The sequence below is a fragment of the Perca fluviatilis genome, chromosome 21, assembly GCF_010015445.1.
Source record: "Perca fluviatilis chromosome 21, GENO_Pfluv_1.0, whole genome shotgun sequence".
Lineage (NCBI taxonomy): Eukaryota > Metazoa > Chordata > Actinopteri > Perciformes > Percidae > Perca > Perca fluviatilis.
The window spans coordinates 29,371,185-29,380,095 of NC_053132.1; positions in this window are offsets into that span (position 1 = coordinate 29,371,185).

Below are 8,911 nucleotides of genomic sequence, written 5' to 3' on the forward strand. Positions count from 1 at the left end.
GGGCAGAGATATTAGCAGCAGCGGGAATATATGGCCTACCTAAAAAAGGCGCCAGAGCAGAGGTGGCCAGGGAAAACTCGGCATCTCCCGGGGCTAAAGGCGCAGGCAGAGGAAACCCGTGCGCCGGCAGAGACAACGAAGCCACAGCGGTGGCGGCGGTCGTGGACCTGATGAAAGCGGGCGAAGCTTCGATGGACTGCAACCATGCGTCCATGGACTGAAGAGAGCCGGCCAGGGATTGAAGGGAAGCGAGGATAAGACTCGTGTCGGATGACCCACTTGGCACGCCCGCAACAGCCGCCTGGCTGAGAGGGGCCGCTCCGCGCTTCTTCGGTGGGGCACAGGGAAGGGCGATCGCCTTCGCCGACCGCTTCCGACCTCGAACCGCCGCTGGAGCTGGAGGGGAGGGAACCGGAGAAATGCAGCCCGCCTGGGCAGCCAGCTCACGGAGGTCCGGAGAAGGTAACCCTGAAGCCGCCACGATTCCGCGATTCCGGAGCTGCAGAATGAGACTCTGGACTCTGTAGAGTAGCCAGGCGAGAGCTCCAACGGACGTCGTCCGAAGAAGCTGGAATAGCCGCCGGCGAGGAGAAGGGATCAGGACCTGGGTCCGATGCGAGATCAGACTCGAAATCCGACATAGCGAGACCGCAGAGCAATACACAGAAGAGCACAGGAACGCTCGCCATACAGCCGTCCGACTGACACACGACGACTTCCTGAAATGATAGCTGATAACACAGGGAGAGAAGCAGCTTTAAAAACAGTGACGTAACGCTGTGATTGGCCAATGGGATCCTTGCCCGATCCTGATTGGATTATCAGAAGGGAGATGCCTCCAGCGCTGATTCGCTTAGGAGGGACTGATAGCCTACTTGTTAGGTCTTCCTTTTAGAATTTGCGCTGAGCTACATTTAGTTACAAAAAAAACAAAAAACGTATGTTTAAGTGACACATGGTACAAGAACGGGACACATAGGATTCACGCATGGGATTCAGTAGACTTTCTGAGTATATAAATGGGGTGTTTAAGGTTAAACTAGTGTTGAGGTGCTCTTTAAAGAAAATTATTCCGTGTGAAATTTGATGTGCCATTGTCCTTTAATTGCCAATTGTCTCCACAGAGGCCGCTGTTTAACAAAAGTTACAAAGTAGTGGGGTTTTGGTACCAAAACCTGGTGCCGTAAAACAACCGGTATCTACCGGACCAAATGACAACGCAGATTTCGGTGCCTCATTTCAGTGCCACTTAAATGGCTGTGCTGCTCTCCGCTGCTCCGAAATGGATGTTACAGGCAACAGAAGCATCACTGTACGACGCTAGTTAACATAACACTTGACAGCAGATCACGTTACCTACTGTTAGCTAACAGCTGGCTTGAACGAAGTTAAAATGCTGACAGCTAAACGGTCTAATGTGTGGCTGTATTTCACTGGAAAGGATTTCAACACCGGGACGTCCCACAGGCTACAGGTAAACACACCGAGGAGATTTGCTGCATTTTATGACACCAGGGACACTGCTGAAGTCGGAGAAACAACACAGAGGGCCTTCATGCTACGTTCAATTTATATAACTCGAGAAAATCAAGCCATTTGAAAGTTCCTCCGCCATCCAGTGGTTCTTTAGCAGCAACTGACTAGTGAAATAAGTTATTATTACATTTTTAAATACATCATTTAAATTTGACCATAGGGCCTTGGCAATAAACAACCCGTTCTTTTATGTTGCCATTTTGTGTTCTTCTTTTTTTCTTTCGTATAGGATTAGGCATCGATTAGGGACCGGTATCAGAAAAAAAAAAAAAACGATATCAAACCCTAGAAAGTAGTACACCCAGGTTGGGAACCACTGGAAGTATTATAGTTTAAATTCATGTTCCAACCAGAATAAATGAGGGTCACTTTAGATCCAAAGCCAGGCTTTAAAGTGCCCATATTATGAAAAAAACACTTTTTCTGGGATTTGGGGTGTACTTTTGTGTCTCTGGTGCTTCCACACACATACAAACTTTGAAAAAAATCCATCCATGCTGTTTTGAGTGAGATACGGTTTCTGAATGTGTCCTGCCTTCAGTCTCCTGGTGAGCTGTTCAAAATCGTCACAGTCCGAAATGAGCTGGCTAACCACAACCGTTAGCATGCTAACGCTAACGCTACGAGCTAACGCTAGCGTTAGCATGCTAACGCTAATGCTAACGTTAGCATGCTACGTCGTTCTCAATAGCAAAGCACTGCTACAACACACACAAGTTCACCATAATCTACAAAAGAACTACTTACATGTGCGCCCTCATTTAGAAGTCTCCCAGCTAATCCTGCCTTGTAACTGACCAAAGTTGGAGAAACAGGCTTTCTTTTACTGTCTCTAGAGTTAGCTAGCTGACATGCTCTACATCTGAGCTACTGAGCATGTGCGAGTGCAATCAAAGATAGTACAGAAGAAGAAGATGAAAAGAGGTCTCACTCTGTAGCTAAAAGAGAGACCAGGTGAAAAGAGGATCTGCAGCAGTGAGAGAGAGCTGTGCAGTACAACAATATGGTGTTTTTTGAAAATTAAACCATGTAAACCTATTCTGGTACAACCTTAAAATACAGTTATGAACCTGAAAATGAGCATAATATGGGCGCTTTAAATGAACACGATAAGAGCCATGATAAGACTGATAAAGTATGTGTGTTTACCTGTGTATAGTCATGTAGATTTAATTTATGGGTGGAGTCAAATTAACTCCCCGTGCCCTTGAAATGGTTGCAGCATACAGTTAATGGAGAGACATTTTAAGAGAATGAAATATAAAAAAAATGGACCAAACATTAGCAGGAGAAAAGCAGAGGGTCTCTCATGCATCTCTGTTTCCATGGCACCCAGCAGCTTTGAACATGCATTTATCAGGAAACATTGATAAACATGCCCCAGGCTATTTCTGGACTTTATTGAATTACAGTGTGCATGAAGAGTTTGTGATGCATAAGCCTTGCTTTCCTTTGGCTCACATAAAATATACTCCAAATATTGAAAATTGTCCATGATGCACGGGTGGTTGAGAATCAAGATAAAAGCCCTCTGCCAGTCAATTCTGATAAAGAAGCTAAATAATAAAGTAGTCAGAAGCAGATATATGGAGTGTCACAAAAAGTACATTATATTGCTGCTTTAGCAGTCTTACATAAATAAGTCTCCCACATCCAAAGACTACGCAGCCCCCGTGGAGTTAACTGAGAAAAAAAAGTACCATGCCTAAATCCATGCGCACAGTTTGCAAATCTGTGCACACAGATTATAAACTGTGCCCTCAGTTTTGTAAACTGTGCCTTAGGTTTTACAATCTGTGTCCTCAGTTTTCATTTTTTCTACACAGCATCTAATCGAGTGGACTATTCTGCTTATGCAGCTCCCCAGCGATTTAAAGGGTATTTTCTGTATTTTTCAACCTTCAACCGATTTTCCTATGCATTGCTGTCTAAGTGTTGGTGTCTCATTGTGACTAATGTGAACAGAAATCTTTGAAATTGGTCCAGTTTTGAGGAATAACGCTGTAACCGGCAGCCGCAAACCTGCAATGTAATCATATAGGGCAAATACGCATTGTCAATTTGCCTCCACTAAAAGTTCTGTTTTTGCCACCGACAGGCTCAGATTATTATTCCAAGTGTCGTACAACATCATGGAAAGGATCTCTACAGAGATAGACCTTTTTTTTTTAAAGAGTAAGATCCTTCTTGTTTAACTTGAAACACCATCGCCAAAAACACCAGACTCAATTTAAAGGTCCCATGGCATGAAAATTTCACTTTATGAGGTTTTTTTTAACATTAAAGTGAGTTCCCCCAGCCTGCCTATGGTCCCCCAGTGGCTAGAAATGGCGATAGGTGTAAACCGAGCCCTGGGTATCCTGCTCTGCCTTTGAGAAAATGAAAGCTCAGATGGGCCGATCTGGAATCTTCTCCTTATGAGTTCATAAGGAGCAAGGTTACCTCCCCTTTCTCTGCTTTGCCCGCCCAGAGAATTTGGCCCACCCATGAGAAAGAAAGAGACATCAAGGCTTGAAAACAAGCAAAGTGACAGTTGGTCAAGGCCACACCCCCACCCTCTCCTCCTCAATAGCATTTAAAGCTACAGACACAGAAATGGCACATCCTAAGGAAAGCTCATTGTGGGACTGGCTCTAGTGGCTAGTAATTCTGCACCAAGGCTGAATTTCGGGAAAGAGACTTCAGATACAGTATTAGGGGACCACTAAGGCCTATATAAAAGCATCCAAAAAGCAGCATGTCATGGGACCTTTAAATAAAAAATATTCTTAGCGTGTATACAGCCAGCATATTTCCACATGTAAATGGATAAATTAAGGGTTTATTTAAACCAAACCAGAGTGGTGATTGTTGTGTAGAAAGACGAACCAAGATGGCTTTCGATAGTTTCATTTTGTTTCTGTCGACTTTGAATGAATCGTGTTTTACAACGATTAAATTACTGTTTATTTAAATGGAGTCTGGTGGGTTTGGCGATAGCGATTTCGGGACTGTTTCAATAGCAACTGTTTTAAATCGATCATTCCTGTCCAGATGTAATCTGTAAGTTTAAAGACACATAAAACATACATGTGTAAAGTAAATGGATCAAATGTACATTGCACATGCACATCAGACTCATATCATCCAAACCATCTGTGGATGTGGTCAGAAACACAGCAAATTTATAACGTCTTGGGTTTTCTGTTTTTTTAGTGCTTCTAATATGTTAGAAGGCGAACAATCTGAGCAGCTGACAGACAGCGAGTAAAAGACCGGGCAGCTCTGATGAGAGAGAGATGATGATGCGTTGTCACACAACAAGAGCGATTTGTGGTCCTAATAAATTATGAAGTTGAAAGTTATTAATCTTTAAATTGTATATTATTCCGTAATTTGGGTGCAAGGTTTACATGCATTGTTTTTGATTCACTTCCTATATTTGGGTCGGATTGCATTCTCACCTAAAGTGAACTGAACTCTAAAGCACTTGGAAGCGAACTGAGATCCTCGTTTTCAAGCAGACCCTAGTTCGGAGGTTTGGTTTGCACCAGAGCTCAAATGTGCTTTCACACCGCCCCAAACCAACCAGACTATGTGTTGAAATCCTACAGGGTTAGGTAAAAACGGACCAAACTGACACAATCAGGTGTGAAAGCAACCTTAGTCTGTACTATCTCTCAAAGATTTCTTTAACACTAAATAGGAAGCAAGGGATTGATGTTGTGCCTCTTGTTTGACGGAGCAATGTACATTAAAGACAGCTGAGATGAGAGGAAGGCGTTTGAACTGGAGGAGCAATGTAATAGGATGAGGAACGTAGTATCTGATAATAAAAAAGATGGACTGTCATTGTGAAGTTAAGATGGAAAAGTACAACCGTTGAGTTTGACATTGACAGGGTGTGCACTCATCAGGACCATAGCCAGGACTCATAGCCAGGATTTTGAGTCCTATGTGTGATTTTTAATGAATATGAAGTCATTCTTTTGCCTGGTTTAGTTAGAATTATGGTTACACTGTTTCATCTTTCTAATAAAGAATTTTTGACTTAAGTACTTAGAGTATTCATATAATCAAATAATAATCAAATATTTAGGCATTCCTTTTTCAACCATACTAAAAAGAGTTTATATAATGCCATATATACCCCAGGATCTGTTATAGGCTACTAGAGCCAATAATTCCAAAATGAAGGTTAGTTCAGTTAGTAAGGTCATGATACTGACTATTTCCATTAAAATGTAGGCATCATACACGATCAGATCGTCCAGACTACATCCTTAAGTTGTCTGTCTAGACTTCAAATAAAGAGTATGTATTATCATATTTTGCTGCTATAGTCAAACACTTAAAATAACCTTTTTCTTAGTTTATTTAAATTTTCTTGATTTGCTACTTGGAGTTTATAAGTCATTGTCTGTCAATATTTCCTACAACAATATACTGTCCTGGGCGGCTGTTGCTCAGGTGGTAGAGCAGTTGTCTACCAATCGGAAAGTCATTGGTTCAATCCCCGGTCCTACTGTCTACATGTTGAAGTGCCCGTGGGTAAGACAGTAATTGCTCCCACTGCTGCGCCATTGGACTACCTATATAAATGCAGTCCATCCTGTAAAACTCAGTCAGGAGGGGACCTGGATGGGCGTGGTTTTGCAGGAAGCAGCAGTGCGCACTAAACAGTCTCGTCTACACTTTGGCTAGATCCATGAAATCTGCCTATGCTCTGAGTGCACGTTAATACTTGATATGATAAGGTGATTGCAGAGCCAGTACCTCCTATACGCACACTACGCAAGGTGCGTAGGCCCCCGCAAATTAGGGAGGGCCCCGCCTCCCCGTGCCAAACATGGATGTATAATAAGACCTGGACACAGCGTTGGAGGAACCCCTGTTCATTCCTTGAAGTGTTGCTCAGTGGCGCATTGGAGCCTTGCGCACACATTACGCACTAGAGGGCTCCACCAGCTACTTCTGGTTTAGCGCTCCGCTAACTTGAATGGGGATTAAATTATTTAACTGTGCAGCTCTTCTAGACTTTCCAAATGTTATCGATCCAAATGGATCTAATTCAGATTTTTTTAGAAACCCAACGTGCAGGAGTTGTGTTTCTAACAAAAAAAAATGTATCCACCGATTTATGGACGTCTCTTTCGCAATGTAAGTGAATGGGAAAAAGTCTTTCTGGGCTAGAGGGCATCACTTGACGGCCCTGGTGCCAAAGTGGGTGTCAAATGCTTGGTCAATGGTCAAACGTGACACTTAATTGAAGTGGAATTATCCTTCATAGCCTAACATTAACGTGCACTGCTAGGCTAGCTTACATTGGATCTTGTGTTGTCTCTCTTGCTAACGTAGCTGGGCAGTGCATATCTTTGTGCCTGACAAAAGTATAAGTAAAATACTATTTATTATTGTGTTTAATAAACGCCAAAAGACCAACAGTGTTTATAAACTGCAGATCAGAATAGATAACTGTTGCCCGTGAACATACTGTCATATTCGCGTGCAACAAATGCAACTGTTTTCCAGAAGCAACCTTTGGGCCACAGACAATATTTGTGTGATTTGCGCTCCTAATAGACGCACATCATCATCATCAAAACATTTCAATGATCATCTAGTCTGTAAAGGTTACAGCTAATGTTAAATTCAAGAAAATGGAAAGCTATGGATTCACATTGAAGATGTATATATTGAATTTAAAGTGTTGATAAAAAGGGCAATATAGATGAACAACTCTCAGTAAATAATGACAAAATGAATAATGGTATTGTTATCAATGATATAAAGGTGATATGCTAAAGTTTGTCTGTAGAGGAGCTACTGGATCAGCCAGAGCAAGCATGTACTCAGTTGATCCACATCTAGTCTATATCGTTCTACTTCCGGTATTGCTCTGTTGCCGCCGGAAAATCCACATCTAGCCTCAGTACTAACACTGACCCAGTACACAGCTGTACAGGTTGTTTAAGACATCTAGCCACCACCATAATCTTTTTGGCTTTTGCTTACATTGTATAGCCAAAGATAATTGTATTATATTGTGATATATATGCTCAGTGTTACATTTTATTATTTTCTAAATTTTACATTTTCTGCAATTGATTATGTTAATGTTAATATTCACTTCTTTCAGTTCAATTCTATTGAAAATATTCAAATCAATAAATGGTGTCTGTTTATACCTCATTCTGTTCTGTAGGTGTACTTTCTTACCCCTATTTTACACTGGGCACGTCTGCGCTGCGTTCAGGAGGCATCTCGACCCCTGCGAGCACGTGCAGCAATTCAAGTCAAAGATACGGATACATAACAGACATCACAGATCTTTTTTATATATATTAAGGACAATGCCAGAAAAAATTATGTTTTACTGTAGGAGTGCCTAAACAACAAACAAGTGATTGTTCTGAATATAATCTGTGAATTGGGCAGGCAAGATGCTCTACTTCTGAGATGCTCCTGGTGTGGTATGGTGGAGGACGGAACAACCGGAACGCAGCACAGATGCGCCAAGTGGAAAACTGTGGTGAAACCGTCAGATTCTCTTTTAAAAGAGGGAGGATTGTAGTGATTGTAGTCAAATGGGAGCCTAGCCTGATCTTCTTCATGTTACATTGCAACATCAGGCAGGGCTCAGGTCCAGACAATCATTAACCTGGACAACCACATTGATGCGTCTGTGAGAGGTGTCTGGAGATTCCGTCAGACCGAGAGAACAAATTCTGCAGTCAGCAGCCGGCCCGGGTGCATATCCATGCTGCCTCACATGGATATGTGCATCCTTCAAGACTAAAGGTGTCAGGATTCCCGAGGAACTCCCAGAGCCTATTCAAAAACCACTGCCCATGCATAATCTCAATAATTTTGTGCTTAATCTGACCGCATTCCATTGAGATTTCATCCATGTTTATAACGTGAAGAGCGCTGAACAGGACATTTTTAGGCGACCATAATGTAGTATAAAACAATTCAATTCAATTTTATTTATAGTATCAAATCATAACAGAGTTATCTCGAGACACTTTACAGATAGAGTAGATCTAGACCACACTCTATAAATTCCAAAACCCCAACAATTAAAATAATTCCCTCAAGAGCAAGAATTTGCAGTGGCTGTTGCGACAGTGGCGAGGAGAAACTCCCTTTTTAGGAAGAAACCTCGGCAGACCCAGACTCTTGATAGGCGGTGTCTGACGGGGCCGGTTGGGGCAAATAATAGTCACATTAAAGATAATGGAACAGTGACTTCGAAGGTAGTCATGGAAGTTCATGTCATGGCAGGGCACATCGTGTCATACTGAGTAGTGCAGTCTCCAATACCGGATCCTGACTACTCTGTGCTTATGAACATCACAGCAGGGCGTTGCGGGATGTAACGTGGCACTGCAGA